Source organism: Rattus rattus, chromosome 1 (genome assembly GCF_011064425.1).
Source record: "Rattus rattus isolate New Zealand chromosome 1, Rrattus_CSIRO_v1, whole genome shotgun sequence".
In the NCBI taxonomy this organism is placed as follows: domain Eukaryota; kingdom Metazoa; phylum Chordata; class Mammalia; order Rodentia; family Muridae; genus Rattus; species Rattus rattus.
Genome location: NC_046154.1, coordinates 182,779,190 through 182,792,681, shown reverse-complemented (window position 1 = coordinate 182,792,681; position 13,492 = coordinate 182,779,190). Strand labels below are relative to the sequence as shown.

The 13,492-nt window shown below is 35.4% G+C and overlaps 1 non-coding gene across 1 annotated transcript; it reads left to right on the top strand.

The window, feature by feature from the left end:
- Positions 1-4,589: 4,589 nt before the first annotated feature.
- On the top strand, positions 4,590-4,750 carry LOC116890602. The gene has a single exon (XR_004386753.1). It is a non-coding gene; the product is annotated as a U1 spliceosomal RNA (small nuclear RNA).
- Positions 4,751-13,492: the final 8,742 nt, after the last annotated feature.

Sequence of the window (13,492 nt, the reverse complement as noted above, 5' to 3'; positions counted from 1 at the left end):
ATGATGAGTTTAATCTAAGATTTGAGGAAGATTCTTATTGTATGAGTATCTTAATATTAAGAAAATAGACTTTGTGTTCATTTTAGATTAAGGGTTTAGAAACTCAGCAATTATTAATTATAATTACACAAGAGACTTGACCTGTAACACAGATTTTACCCTGCATGACTGCATTTTGGTGAAGCCACAGAGATGACCCTGGACATTTAAGACCACAGGATGAGAGTTTTAGTGGATTCTGCACAATTAGGCCTTTAGCCTTTCAGTGAAACAGCTTCAATTTCAAGGTTTGTTGTCTGAAATAGAATTTGACTTGGGGAAAAGTTATCTTTTCTGCTGCTGATTAATTTTTCTCAATGATTCACTGGCTATTCCTCTCCCACTCAGGTCAGTAATTCAAGGAGTGGCTATATTTGAAGTCATAAGCCCTTGCCAGGGTCTAGCATTCACTAATGGGAAATATTGGAGTAAGTGGTAAAAACATTGCCAGGTAGCCCTTCAAATATTACTTCTAGAAGCCAATCCTCTTTCATGTATCTGTTATAATATTCTGCTATCAGATAAATACCAGAGTCACAAAAGAATTATGGTGATCAGATGTATGATTGTAACATAGAATGCATGGTAGGGGAGAGAAGGTTGTTGACATTTACTGTAACCCTATGATTTGATGATCTTTACAGAATGGAACAATCCAACCTGATTCCTAGTACTTCAATGGACTCTTCTTCCATGAATTACCTTGAATTTTCCTGTTCTCACCATCTGCCTTCTTATGTTTGCCCTTGAAAAATCATTTCTTACCTATCCTTTTATCATTTTGATTTGCCCATGAGACAAAAATGTATTAAATATAAATGTGGACTTGTTGATTGATATCAATGCAAGCAAATATACTTTGAACATTTATCCAACAAAACGTTGTCGTATGTTTTAAGTGTTTTAACATCTGGCTTTCTGGGTATATTAAGAACAACAAAGAATTACAGACTTCTGTCCACATTCATCCTGTAACTAACAAATGTTGCTCAGTAAATGAGAAGACATCTAAAGGGTACATGAAGAACCAATAAATGAATGACTTTTATTGTTCTCCTTATAATAGAAAAAGCGCGAGTTCATTTAGCTTAGTTCAATAAATCAGGTTCTATAGACTACAATGATGCACTTAACATAGCTTTTTAGAAAACATTTGCAAAACTATTAGAATACCAATTATTGATCTTTTGCTATGTCCAAAAAACTGCTAATCGAAAAGTGTGGCTTTTTGAGTTAGCTCTTTTAAGAGACAAAACATGACTCTTAAAAATGAATGTATTTCTAGTAGTATATTTGTATCAGAATATTGAAATATAGTTATAAAATTACTCATAGGGATAATATTAATTTTAGTTAATATCAGAATTGTTAACATGATAATATTGATAGCAAAATTAATCAGCAGAAGGTTGGGATACACAAAAGAGTACACAAAGGTAATCTGTGTCCCAGGAGACAGAAGAGGAGAATTAGCTTAAGATCAGGCATTCTAAGGTCACATGGGTGATTCTAAGGTTTCTCATGGGGAAGATAGGAGGTTGGAAAAGGCAAGATAAATGATGTAATTATATTTTAATAAAAAGGAAAAGAGTTTAAATTATGTCTAGTTAACTTTCTGTGCCAGTGAAGTCATGTACCTTTGAAAGGAATCTTATGCTGACATTTTCCTAGGCAAGCATAATTCCTTACTACATTCTGAATTTCATCCTTATACACACAGATAAGTGTAACTACCAATAATCATCAAAGATTCTTCTTTTTACAGCAAATGAAAACCAACACAGAGCACAAGAATTGCACATAGTAAAGAGACCAACAGATCACGAGGATCCTAGCATCAGCAGATATATCTGTACCACAGTTTCTGTTTCTCTGGCACAAGGAAATTGCAAAAGGAAGAACCAAAAGATTATGAGAGAGAATACCAGAATGAATATTGTAAAACCATTTTTTCCCCTAGAAATGGTTGGTTAAACTGGACTGAACACTGGAATTATCAACAATCGGGCTAAGTGGGAGAAGGAAATTCACTTGTTGGGTTAAAAAAAAACTGTCTCAGTTTCACCCCTAGAACCTATGTAATTGAAAAGAACTGAATTTTGCAAGTTGTCCTCTGGCTTTCACATGCATATCTGCATGTCATGGCATATTTATGTATAGACAGACAGACACCCACAGAAAAAAGAAGAAAGAAACAAAGAAGAAAAGAAGAAGAGGAAAACAATAAAAAAGAAACCATAGGTAAATGATTTCTTTGCTTATTATTTCTTTGTTCTTATGATCTGTAATCTTCATCAGATTATAGGACCATTGTGGTGTATATTACCTTTTTCTTTTCTACCCTCCATTCTACCTTACCATCATACCCTGTGATAACCACAGTCCTGTGGAATTTACCTGTATTGATGATCCAGAAAATGCAGTTCTTTGAGTAAAACAAATTATTCCTGAAAGACCTCAGTATATGTGTCTCCTGTTTTTATTAACCTACTGCAATCTTATTTTCAAGTGCATTTTTATGTGTGACTTTGTTGACAGTGATCTGTTAATGCTGAGTAGACACACATAACTGTGTTCACTTTTGACAATTTTTAAATTTGAAAGGAGTTTCCTCTGTGACCATTTTATTAGATCGTTACCATTAGGTCTTACCATTCATTGGTAACAGTAGATGATACCAACTGTGAAGAAACGTGAATGGAATCAATCAGAGCAAAATTTAGTTTCCTCTTGGAAGCAAGTCTGTCTTTGAAACTTGGAGGATTTATGAGTCTTAAGTTGCAAGGAAAGGAACAATGAATTGAATCATCATCATGGTGTTACTACAACCAAAGATGATATAGTGCTCTCTACAGCTTTGAATCCTTATTTTTATTAATAATATTTAATAATATTATTGATATTATAGAAACACAAGAATGTGTTCCTATGAAATAAAATTCTTAGTAGGAAAACAGGAATTAGGTCAATTTCGATCCATGGGCCATAGTTTGCTGATTCAAATAACATACCACTTTCTGTAGAACTGTGGAATCATGCTTTCAACTGTCTTTACTTTGTCACAATGAGTTTCATTTTTTTCTTACAATATTAGCTCAATAACTTCTAGGGGCTGGCAAGCATTTTACAAAAGAGAATTGAAATAATTTCTAAATATTTTGCCTAAAAATAAATCCCAGAATCAAATGAGTTTGTATGTGTTTCTGTAGTAGTAATTATGAGAAGAATTTTCATACTGACAGTGTGATAATATCACTGGCAGATCTATTGTGGATAAGAAAGGAAAATCCATCTGTAGAAGCCATTTTTATTTTGAGGAAGAGCTAATTATGCATTTTTCCATAATGTAAGAATTACAATGTAATCAAATTGCCCTTCTAAGCCACTAGTTGATTCTGTATGCAAATGATGTCTAATCTTGGCTCTGTGTTATTTTCCATTGTTTCCCAGTTCGCTCAGCATTGACTGCATCAAAAATATCATTGGAACTAATGACAACATTTATGAAAATTTGCCATGGTCCTTTAAATGATATGTACTGAATTAAGAAATTAACTCAGTAATATGATAATGAATAAAATATATTTAAATAATAATATGTAAATGAATACTTATTTAAGCAAGGCTTATTAAGTTGTAAATCTGGTAACACTTCGGCTTTTAAAAATGTGTTAATTTAAATGTGCAAATTTATTAAAAACTGTGAATAATGTAAGTAAATATGTTGTAATGGTAATCACTGGATGGTACAATTATAGATCACTTTAACAGTAAACAAAATAATAGAATAATAGAATAGATGAAATTGGTGTTGAACCAAAGCATAACCTTTTACCGTATCTTCCTTGATATTCTATTATCAAGTATAACTGAGCAAAGTGGCAGATTATAAGGCTAATAATGAATTCTGGATTATTGAGAAAGGCTTTGGGTCAAGTATCATCTTCAGTAGAATTTCAACTGGAATACAAATTCAGTGCATAGACATCTATCTCAGAGCTAGCTGTCAATAAAGCCAGTTCTCTCTACATTTTTGATAACTTTGCCTAACTAGTATCCACTGATCATGAAGTACTGTGAGTTGATGTGGTATGTTTCTTCTTTTAAGCTAAGTGATAAGACAGGCTTAATAAAATAGCAGACATGGGCAGTGTTTTAATTATTAATCTCATATATGTCCTTCCACAGGATTATAATGGACTAAAATGCATTTCCAGTAAATGTAAACAAAACTTGAATGTTTATCTGTAAATTAGGGTGACATGTATTCTGAAAACTGGTCATGAGTGACTCCTTCGTATGAGTGATACTGTGCTGAAGGAATTTCCCAACATGCTTTGGAAAGTAACCTTCCTTTTCATCACAAACTGTCTTTATTTATGTGTCTTATCCATTAGCTCAATATTATCTAAAAACAAAACAAAATTAACAAACACACAACAGTCTAAAAAAATCCACATCTTTCTTTGAAAATGAGTTTATTCTTATGGTATGGCATATCAGACCCCACTCGGGAAAATAATCACCATTTCAGCTGTCTAAAGTATAGCATACTTACCTAGTAGAGGAGATACGATGGTCAGGAAGGAAGTTTTCCCAGGGAGTGCTTTATCCACTGGACTACAAATTTCTTTCTCCTATATTTCTCTCAAGTGTAGAAAATTTGTCCTAGTAGTTTGTGGTAATGGATAGCTGTGTTCATGTTCTCCTTTGATATTTGTGTTCTGGACATACTGACACATGACTTTAGTCCTAGGCACAGGCACAGGCAGAGGGCAAAGGGTTAGAGGGGTAGATGGGCACAGGGGCAGAGGGGCAGAGGGGCAGAGGGGCAGGGCTCAAATGACCACATAGTCATATCTTTTCCACATTCCTTTCTTTTTCTTTTCTTTCTTTCTTTCTTTTCTTTCTTTCTTTCTTTCTTTCTTTCTTTCTTTCTTTCTTTCTTTCTTTCTTTCTCTTTCTTTCTTTCTTTAATGCAAGAGATAGATGTTATTTAGATATCTTTTGTTATCATTTTTTTCTTTTATTGGATATTTTCTTTATTTACTTTTCAAATGTTATCACCTTTGTTTCTGTTTTCCCCTCAGGCAAACCCCTATCTCATCTCCCCTCCCCCTGCTTCTATGAGGGTGCTCCCCTACACACACACCTGCTCCCTCCTCCCTCCCCACCCTGGGATTCACCTACAGTGGGTCATAGAGCCTTCAGAGGACTAAGGGCCTCTCCTTCCATAGATGCCAGAAAAGGCCATCCTCTGCTACATATGCTACTAGAACCAGCAGTCTTGTGTACTCTTTTGTTGATGGTTTAGTCTCTGGAAGCTCTGGGGTGTCTGGTTGGTTGATATTGTTCTTCCTGAGGTTGCAAAAATCTTCAGTTCCTAAAGTCCTTTCTCTAACTCTTTCATTGGGCATTCCATTCTCAGTGCAATGGTTGGCTGTGAGCCTCTGCCTCTGTATTTGTCAGGCTCTGGCAGAGGTTCTCAGGTTCCTGTCAGTATTCTTTTCTTGGAATCTGCAATAGTGTCTGGGTTTGGTGGTTTCATATGTGATCGGTCCCCAGGTGGGCAGTCCCTGGATGGCCTTTCTTTTAGTCTCTATATTTCCTCCTTTGAATATTGTTTCCCATTCTAAGAAGGACTGAAGCATCCACACTTTGATCTTCCTTGCTTTGAGCTTCATACAGTTTGTAAATTGTATCTTGGATATCCCGAGCTATTGGGCTAATGTCTACTTATTTGTGGACATTACATGGCATGTATGTATGTTCTTTGTGATTAGGTTACCTCACTCTGGATGATATTTTCCAGTTCCATCCATTTGCCTAAGAATTTCATGAAATCGGTGTATAGTAGTATAGCTGAGCAGTATTCCATTGTCTAAATGTACCACATTTTCTGTATCCATTCTTGAAGGACATATAGGTTCTTCCTAGCTTCTGGCTATTATAGAAAAGGCTACTCTGAACATAGTGGAGCATGTGTTCTTGTAATATATTGGAGAATCTTTTGGGTATATGCCCAAGAGTGCTATAGCTTGGTCCTTAGTGATATCTTTTCTTAATCCCTGGCCTGCTCCTCAAGAAAAAGTGAACATATAATTCACAAAATGAAAGTCAATATCAAGAGTTTTTATTCAACAAACTAATGAACTTGTATGCAATCTATAGAATGTCTTGCAGATTCCTTGCACAATCTTCATGTCAGTGGCTCTGTTGTATAACACAGTGCATTAAAGTCCAAACGGCCAGATCAGCTGTATTCTAACTCATTGTCAGAGAGGAGAAGAAGAAGAGAGAGAGAGAGAGAGAGAGAGAGAGAGAGAGAGAGAGAGAGGAGAGGAGACAGAGACACAGAGAGAGACAGAGAGAGAGACAGAGACAGAGAGACAGAGAGACAGAGAGACAGAGAGACAGAGAGAGGAGAGGGTGTAGCGGGAGAATTGCCTCATACATTCTGGACACTATAATGAAACAGACCCAATGCATAATAGAATTCTTAGAACTGAGGATGTATGGATATGATAATATATACCATTTATATACTTTATTTATAATTATGTGGGATATTATGTCAAGAGGATTCTCAGAGGTCAGATCAGATGATTAAAACAATTAGTAGATGACTCCAAATTGTAGAATTTCTATTATACTATAGATGAGTTTGAGAACTCTGTGTATTTCTTAAGTCCACAAAATACTTATTACTTAGTATCCACTGGTCTGATTAAATACAACAATATTGCTTTTTTGAGTTATAGGATAATTATGAGACATGAACTTACTGTGGATGTGTTCATGACTTTTCATAGCTGTAGCTGCCTCGTATGCCAAAGAAAATACATTAGACTCTTCCATGCCAGTTGATATTTTAAAACTCACAAAAATAATACAACATACTTTTGCCAGAAAAATAGATCCTGACTATGCGCCAAGTCTGTCCATCCATCCCTTTAAACACAAAAACAATATTGATAAAATACCTATAGTTAATTTATTAAATAAGTTCAAGAAAACGTGATAATTTTCACCTTTTCAAACCCATACTTTTAACATTGAATTTATACTAATTTTCCACTTCTTGATAATAAAGTATTAGTTTCGTTATTTGTGACTGTGGGAACATTCTTGCTGAATTCATATTGTCCTTTCTTTTTGTTTTTTTTCTTTTTTTCCTTCATTGGACATTTTCTAATTCACATTTCAAATGTTATCCCATTTCCCAGTTTCCACTCCAGAAACCCACTATCTCCTACTGCTTCTATGAGTCCAACTCATAGCACACCTCCACCCCCTGACATGCTGCTATACTGGGGCATCAAGCCTTGACTGTACAAAGGCCCTTTCCTTTCACTGATGTCCTTTCACAAGGCCATCCTCTGCTATATATGTGGCTGGAGCCATAGGTTCATCACTCTGTAATCTTGGGAAGGTGATTTAGTGTCTGGGAGATCTGGGGTGCCTGTTGATATTGTTATTCCTCTAGTAGGGTTGCAAACTCCTTCAGTTCTTTCAGTCCTTTCTCTAAGTCCTCCATTGAGGATCCCATTCTCAGGTCAATGGTTGGCTGCAAGGATCTACCTCTGTTATTTGTCAGGCTCTAGCAGAGCCTCTCAAGAGAAAGCTATATCAGGTCCCTGTCAGCATGTCTTCTTGGCATACGCAATATTGTCTGGGTTGATTATTGTATATGGTATGCATCCCCAGGTGAGGTCGTCTCTGTATGATGTTTCTTTCAGTCTCTGATCCATACTTTATCTCTATATTCCCTCCTGTGACTGTTTTTGGTCCCCCTTCTATGAAGAGCTGAAGCATCCACATTTTGATCTTTCTTCTTCTTAAGCTTCACATGTTCTCTGAATTGTAACTTTGGTACTCTAAAGTTTCAGGCTAATATCTACTTATCAGTGAGTGCATACCATATGTACTTTTTTGTGATTGGGTTACCTCATTCTGGTTGATGTTTTCTAGTTCCATCTATTTGCCTAAGAATTTTATAAAATCATTGTTTTTAATAGCAGAGTAGTATACCATTGTATTGATGTACATATTTTCTGTATCCACTCCTCTGTTGAAGGACATTTGGATTGTTTCCAGCTTTTGCCTAATATAAATAAGATTCCTGTGAACGGAGTGGAGCATGTGTCTTGGTTATATGTTGGAGAATCATTTGGGTATATGCCCAGGAGTGTTATAGCTGGGTCCTCAGTTAGTACTATGTTTAATTTTCTGAGGATCCACCAGACTGTTCTCCAGAGTGATTGTACCAGTTTGCAATCCCCCCAAGAATGAAGGAGTGTTCCTCTTTCTCCACACCCTTGCCAGCATGTTCTGTCACCTGAGTTTTTGATCCATTCTGACTGGTATGAACTGGAATCTCAGGGTTGCTGTGATTTGCATTTCTGTGATGACTAAAGATGTTGAACATTTCTGTAAGTATTTCTCAGCCAATTGATATTCCTCAGTTGAGAATTCTTTGTTTAGCTCTGTACCCCATTTTTAATAGGGTTATTTGATTCTCTGCAGTCTAACTTCTTGAGTTCTTTGTATTTATTGGATAATAACCCTCAGTCAGATGTAGGATTGGTACAGATCTTTTCCCATTTTGTCTGTTGCTGTTTTATCCCAATGACAGTGTCCTTTGCCTTACAGAAACTGCAATTTTATGAAGTCTTGTTTAACAATTTTTGAACTTAGAGCATAAACCATTGGTGTTCTCTTCAGAAAATTTTCCCCTGTGTCCATGTGTTCAAGGCTCTTCCCCATTTTTCCCTCTATTAGTTTGAGTGTATCTGGTTCTATGTGGAGGTCCTTGATCAACTTGGATTTGAGCTTTGTACTAGGAGATAAGAATGAATCAACTTGGGATGGAGCGATGGCTAAGCAGTTAAGAGCACTGACTTATCTTCCAGAAGTCCTGAGCTATAATCTCCGCAACAACATGGTAGCTCACAAATATCTGTACTGGAATCCGATGGTCTTTTCTGGTATGTCTGAAGACAGGAGCACTGCACTTATACATAATAAATAAATAAATCCCTAAAAATGGATCTATTTGCATTCTTCTACATGCTGACCTCCAGTTGAACGAGCACCATTTGTTGAAAATGCTGTCTATCTTTTGTCCATCAGCTGGTTTTAGCTCCTTTGTCAAAGATCAAGAGACCAGAGGTGTGTGGGTTCATTTCTGGGTCTTCAATTCTATTTCATTGATCTACCTGCCTGTTTCTGTACCAATACCATATCCTTTTTTACCACTGTTGCTTTGTAATACAGCTTGTAATACAGAATTGTGTTGGAATTTTGACTGGGGATTGCATTGAATTTGTAGATTGCTTTTTGTAAGATGGCCATTTTTACTATAATAATCCTGCCAATCCTTGAGCATGGGAGATATTTCCATCTTCTGAGATGTTCTTCAAGTTCTTTCTTTAGACTTGAAGGTCTTGTCATACAAATCATTCACTTGCTTGGTTAGAGTCAAACCAACATGTTTTATATTAATTGTGACTATTATGAAGGCTGTTGCTCCCCTAATTTCTTTATCATCCTGAATATCCTTTGAGTAGAGAAAGGCTACTGATATTTGAGTTATTTTTGTATCCAGTCACTTTGCTGAAATTGTTTATCAGCTTTAGGTTCTCTGTTGGAATTTTTGGGGTTATTTAAATATACTATCATATCATCTGCAAATTGTGATATTTTGACATCTTCCTTCCCAATTTGTATCTCTTTTATCTCTTTTTGTTCTCTAACTGCTTGGATTAGGATTTTTAATACTATATTGAATTCATAAAGAGAGAGTGGGCAGCCTTGTCTAGACCTAGGTTTCAGTGAGTTTGCTTCAAGTTTCTCTCCATTTAGTTTGATGTTGGCTACTGATTTGCTGTATATTGCTTTTACTATGTTTAGATATGTGCCTTGAATTCCTGATCTGTCCAAGACTTTGAATTTTGTCAAATGATTTCACAGCATCTAAGGAGATGATCACATGGGTTTTTTTCTTTGAATTTGTTTATATAGTGAATTACCTTGATGGAGTTCCATATAATGAAGCTCTCTGCATCCCTGGCATGGAGCCTACTTGATCATGGTGGATGATCATTTTGATGTGTTTTTGGATTCCAAATCGAGAATCTTACTGAGTATTTTGTCAGCAAAATTCATGAGGGAAACTGGTCTGAAGTTCTCTTTCTTTGTTGGGTCTTTTTCTTGTCTAGGTACAGTGTAAATGTGGCTTCAAAGAACGAATTGGGTAGTGTTTCCTTCTGTTTCTAATATGTAGAATAGTTTGGAGAGTATCGGTATTAGGCCTTCTATGATGGTCTGATAGATTTCTGCACTAAACTCATCTACTCCTTGGCCTTTTATGGTTGGGAGACTTTTGAATGACTTTTCCATTTCTTTAGGGATGATGGCGCTGTTTAGGTGTCCCTACTTTACAAAACAACAAGTAACACAAATTTGAGATTCAGATATGGCAAACTTTTAAATGACCAGATTTTAATCTATTAAGCAAAACTGGGATTAGAGCACATCTGCGTGGTGTATTCAGAAATTACTCTCCATTTATGTTTGCTTAAAATAATATCTATTAATTTAGAGATTAATAAACACCACTCTGTATTCGGTAACAAAAAGCTTTTGTGCTTTCTTGGGTAGAAGATAATGCAGAACTAGAGAGAAATAATCACAAAGTCATAAACTCTGTGAAAAAAAACACTTGCAGCTTCAGTGAAAAAGTCTTATTCTGTTATAGCGTTTTGATGGTGTTCTAAGCCGTTTTCCTCAACTGTTAGTGGTCTCCTTTTCCTTTGAGAACCTCTATATTCTCTGTGGCAATAGTCAGAGGCAATTACTGAATTTCTTTCATAATGAATCAAACAGAATAATTTAAATATCTAATAAGTATTTCAGTAGCTAGCTTCTCATTATTAAACAAAACACAATCATTTGTCCACTACTCCAGACCTCTAAAGGTGAATTACCTGTCTAATTACCTGCTAAGCCTCAGCTGCTGCTGTTTATTTTGGCCCTCGCATATCTGTCAATGTGCTGATGTGTTGGCTGGATGCTACCCCATTGAAATCTGTTCCTCTGGCATGACAATCTCCACTGAAATTACAGCTTCATTTACTTTTTATATTTTCTTTTATATGTGTATTTATTTGCATCCCAAATGCTGCTGCCCATGTCTGACTCATCTTCCAAGGAGTCTCTCCTGCCATTCCCCCTTCTCCTCTGATAGAATAGGGCAACCCCACTGCCAGGTATTTCCTCAACCCTGGTATATTAAGTCTTTGCAGAATTTGCACATCCTTTTCCACTGAGGACAGACAAGGCAGTTGGGAAAGGGATTACAGATTCTTTTTAGCATTGACTCTAGGTATCACCACTTCAGTTCACTGCAGACAGATAACACATGCTTAAAAGGAGGTTACACTTATCTTTACTAACATTTATTTCAAAAAAGGAGTGACATTGAGGTCAAATATAGTAAGCTTATAGTAAAGCTCAATTTCAATTCTAGAATTGCTTCGGTTACTGGGGATGGAGTCACCATGCTCTGCGGCCCAGGATAACCTTAAGTTCAGGTCAACTTACTTGGGTTAGCCTCAGGAATGCTGGAGCTATACAATCAATGTACCAGTATATCTAGCTTCTTAGATATATTTATTATTTCTAAGTTATATATAGACTGCAAGAAAATGCTCCATTTAGTGAACATTGTTCAACTTATTACAAAGATTTGTGTTCTTTTTTTAAATATATCTTTGTTCATCAAATCTTATGGGGTCAAATTGTCAAGGTCGTATCCAAATCATAAAAATATGTAAACATACATGAAAATTTGGATTATTTTTAAATTTATCTGTCTTTAACTTTTTGTCTTAATGCTGCCAAAACTTATGAAATTATTTTAGACAACAATATAAATTCTCTCATTCTTTGATTTACTGATGAGAAAATGATAAAGATTAAGCTTCTTATTTGTTTTTGAAAGTTAAATACAAACTGTGGAATATTCAAAAATACATGATAACTCAAACTTTCCCATGAATCTTTGTTTCCTATCAGAAAACTCAAACGTGGTATAGAGAGTAATGCTGACACATCAACATGCTGCTGGTCACTGGCATCATATTTTGCTTCTGGAACATCAGTGTTATGTGATCCAACACCAAGAAGATTCAAATTCAACACGTGAGAACCACAATAAAATTCTTTGCATATAACCACTCCTGGTGCATTAAAAAAAAGTTCAATTTTTAAACAAAGGTCTGTTCTAGGTGATTCAATAGAATGAAGTAGTTTCATTAATAATGGAAGATTTTAAAGGCTGCACAGCTTAGTGAAGCCACAGAAGTTTTAGAGATGGGGATAACCTTCATATTTATTGAAGCATGAAAGATAAATCATGTGACAACATCACGATCTCATCCAACAGAGATTAAAATTATCTTGGTGCCTGTCTAATGTGAGCTGGAATACTGGAAGAGAAACAAAGATTATTTGTTGGTCATGTCTCATGAACTCTTGTATTTCTATTGGCTGAGCTGAACTAGAATCCCAGAGCACAGGATCCTGGAAATAAATTAGAGGAATTAAATTTTTATAAAAGCAGATTTGGGATGCCAGATTTTAGGAAGGAGATTAGCAACAGAGACCAAGATTTCCAGCATATAGCATGTCATAACCCGTTCTTAGACATTAGAAGAAGGTAAACCACTTTTCTTAGGATACCATAAAAGCCTTTTGCTTTATTTTATGTTTTGTCACTCATAGAACATATTTGTCCTTACCATTCAGCTTCAGGTTTTAATCTTGAATCTATTAGTTTGGAAGTTATTTCAATTAATAATCTGGTAATTTAAAACAACTTTACATTGACAGTAAAATTGAGGACAGTGATTAGGTAGAACAAGAAAGTTCATGGCTCTCTTTTTTGATGAAGTAATACTTCCTGTTGTTATTTTATGAATATCCCACTTTATAAAGACATTAAGTCATAAAGAAGGAAAAAATAGGCAAAGGGACACATGAGTTATAAAAGAGCATGTGAGGCTACCTTTGTCTAGTTTTATATTTCATCTCCATTTTACCACACTTTCTTTTCTTAACATTTTTTTCCTGTGATAGATATGTGAATTGAACGTTTTGTGCCTTAAAATAGTAGAAACTATATTCAAGTCCAAAATGGTTCTTCTTTAGCCAGTGATTTTGAGAACTGAGATTTCCTTTTCATTCCACTGCCCATTATTGAAAAAAAAATCCCACATGAGTCACATTTTTTTTGCATTGACCCATTTAAAAATGATTTAAAAAAGAATGTCCTCAGAAGGGGTTTTATCACTTGAAACTTGAAAACTCTAAATTTTGTCTAAAACTATGTCGAATAATTCTATTATGGTATTACTCGATATATAAGTTGCATTTCTATACATAAAGGGTA